General features: G+C 33.5%; 1 long non-coding RNA gene across 1 annotated transcript; it reads left to right on the top strand.

Moving 5' to 3' along the window:
- The first annotated feature begins 407 nt into the window (after positions 1-407).
- On the top strand, positions 408-2531 carry LOC127875187 (uncharacterized). The gene is made up of 2 exons (XR_008047321.1): positions 408-520; positions 1665-2531. It is a non-coding gene; the product is annotated as an uncharacterized LOC127875187 (long non-coding RNA).
- The last annotated feature ends 518 nt before the right edge of the window (positions 2532-3049 follow it).

Here is a 3049-nt window from a genome sequence, read left to right as displayed (position 1 = left end):
AAAGTGGAGAAGGTAGCCTGCGCCATGTCCATTGAGCTGTTGCGCTCCTGAAATTGTATACGACACTTATTGATTTTTAAGTTAAATTTATGTTTTCCTGATGTATCAGTCCACCTTAAATGAAGAAATTGAAATAACATTAGAATCATATCGCGTTTCACCATGTTCACGTGCGACAAAAATGAAACCACACCTACCTCACGAACAAAAGCGCCTGATTGTCAAGGACAGGGACCTATACAAACAAAATATAGGTCCCTGTCAAGGATGAATGATTTTATCGTCATCTTGCACAGAATATTAATTGTCAAATGATCAAATGTTAAATTTTAAATAAAAATCTTAACCCATTACTGATCGAGATATTCAAGTTTGAAAAGTGTTGCGTTAGAAAAGTCTCCAATAAACTTGACACCGCTCTTTACACCATTAATGCGTCTACGTAATATTGATGAGAAGAACTTGTGTCACCGTATATATCGTCAATATTTTCAGGTTTGCATGTAAATGTTCATGGAAAGTAAGTTGTTTGATAGTTAATTTGGCGCTTTAGACCTTTTTTTAAGTGGCATTACTTCAAACACGGGGTATAAACATTGTTTAAATATTTAAAGGTTATCACTGAATTTGATCTGTGTTATGAAACCGCTTTTATTTTTAGAGGCTAACGTACACCTACATCAATATGATCATGAATGGTGCCTTTAAAACGAAAGCCGTTATGTGCACAGTTAATCATTATACTAATTATACCAACATCTAGATTTAAAAAACACTAAATTTTACGTTCATAGACATTATTTCGCTGTGCACTAATGTTCTTGATTTTTTAACTTGAGAATACAGTAAAGACAAGACTAGGACAATACGGACCAATTTTTTCGGACCATACACCCCATGACTAAAACAATACCAATTTTGTGTTCATTCAATGTTGTATTAATAAATTTTAATAAATATTAGATCTGCTGTAACAATACTGCATATATTTCAGTTAATGCGTTGTTTGATGACACAGGTGTTTAAGATACTTGCTTAAATATGAAGATTTGCTGTAATACAAAAATCTAATTCATTACTATTATTGAACCTTTTTTTTATGCTCCTGGATGGAAAGATCATGGGTATATTGTTTTTGGTCTGTCTGTCTGTCGGTCTGTCTGTCTGTCATTGTGTCAGTCAGTCAGTCATTGTGTGTGTGTGTCACAAAACTTTAACCTTGGTGTAAGTTTTATTACATTTGCAATATTGAAGATAGCAACTTCATATTTGGCATGCATGTGTATCTCATGGAGCTTCACAATTTAAGTGGTGAAAAGTCAAGGTCAAGGTCATCCTTCAAGGTCAAATATCATTGTATTTTTCGTTCCTAAAACTTAAACCTTTGTTAAAGTTTGGTCATAACTTTTTGAATATTGAAGATAGCAACTTGATATTTGGCATTCATGTGTATCTCATGGAGCTGCACGTTTTGAGTGGCTTAAGGTCAAGGTCATCCTTCAAGGTCAAAGGTCAAATTTATGGTTTCAAAGCGGCGCAATAGGGGGCATTGTGTTTCTGACAAAGAAATCTCTTGTTGCTTTTATTTTAATTTCTTTCAAATGTTTATATTTTTTTCAATATTTTCAAACGTTAATTTTTTTTACTGTCTTGTTTTTTTACAGAGTGACAGCCATGTATCTGAACCTTGTACTTAGATCAGCTGCACTACGTGGTCCTCAGAAGTTACAAGCATCAGTATGCACATTTTACCACCATGCATTGCTACATAAACGGCGAGAGAATAACACCAGATCAAATATTTTACAAAACCAAGATTGGAAACTTTGTGAAAAAACAAACTTGATTACCTTTTTGGACGTTAGTTTTTACTCAACTGGCAATAAAGCCTCAACTGTTGGAAGTAAGGGTGATGACAAATCGGACAACACAACAGCAGATGACAGAAAAGATGAAGTTCCAAAATCTGAAACATACAGAATTATTTACAGTTACCCTGGAATCAAAAGTTTGGAATTCATTCAAAAAATGAGAAGGTTCCAAATTGTTATTGTGACAATTGGAATCCCTGTAATGATTTTCTCAGGTCTTCCTGTGGTTGCTTTTATGTTTTCAGCGGCATTATTTGGTTTTTCGACTAATGCCATATGGCTTTCAGCAAACAAAGCTGAGTGCATTATTGCAAGAATGTATGTTGATGACGAAAATGAAAAAGTTAAACTGTCATTTGTTGACAGAAAGTGGAAACGACTTGATGTGTACAAAAATAAGGCTGATATAATCCCTGTTACAGAAATTTCAGACAATGCACCTGGTAAGAAATATTTTGTCATAGAAACTAAGCAAAAAGATGTTTATTTTTTGCCGTATTTAACATGTACTGATGAGGAACGTGATGAGCTTAAGAAAGTGATTGGGGACTTCTCGTCACTGCTTAAAAAGTAACACATACTTAGAGAAAAGAAGGGTTTTGAATATAATCTATTTAAATAACCATATATATTTGTCAATAATAAATAATATGAATAAACCTTTGTCAGTTTATTCTTTAATTGCTTCTACTAATCAAAATAACTAACTGTTGACATCTAGTACAACCAATACGATGTACTAACATACTACCGAACATCTGATAACATAACCAATATATATGTATAGTGTTAAAAATCCTGAGTCATGAATAACAGGAGTATTGTCAAGCAATCTGGACCCTACCGGTGAAAATCCACCATTTTCAGCAAAACTTCTTGTCTATTTGTTGCCATAGCAACCATAATTCTTGACGTAGGAACAAAATGAAATGGCGTGCATAATCTCCGTATTGCCATCTATCCATTTTTTAAGTTTCATGAAAAAATATTTAGAACTTTTAAAGTTATCGCGGGATCCAGAAAAGTGTGACATTTTTTCTTAAATGACTAAAGTAAAACCTTGTTTAGCCTCTAGATGTCACATTTATAGTTCAGTTGTCAATAACAGTGGTCATAACATTTGTTTTATTAAAACCTTGGGCTGCACAGAGGTAAGTTCCTTTGTATCTCATGTGAGC

Source organism: Dreissena polymorpha, chromosome 1, assembly GCF_020536995.1.
Source record: "Dreissena polymorpha isolate Duluth1 chromosome 1, UMN_Dpol_1.0, whole genome shotgun sequence".
In the NCBI taxonomy this organism is placed as follows: Eukaryota; Metazoa; Mollusca; class Bivalvia; order Myida; family Dreissenidae; genus Dreissena; species Dreissena polymorpha.
The sequence above is the reverse complement of the archived record's forward strand: the minus strand, read 5'-3'. Positions and strand labels throughout refer to the sequence as shown.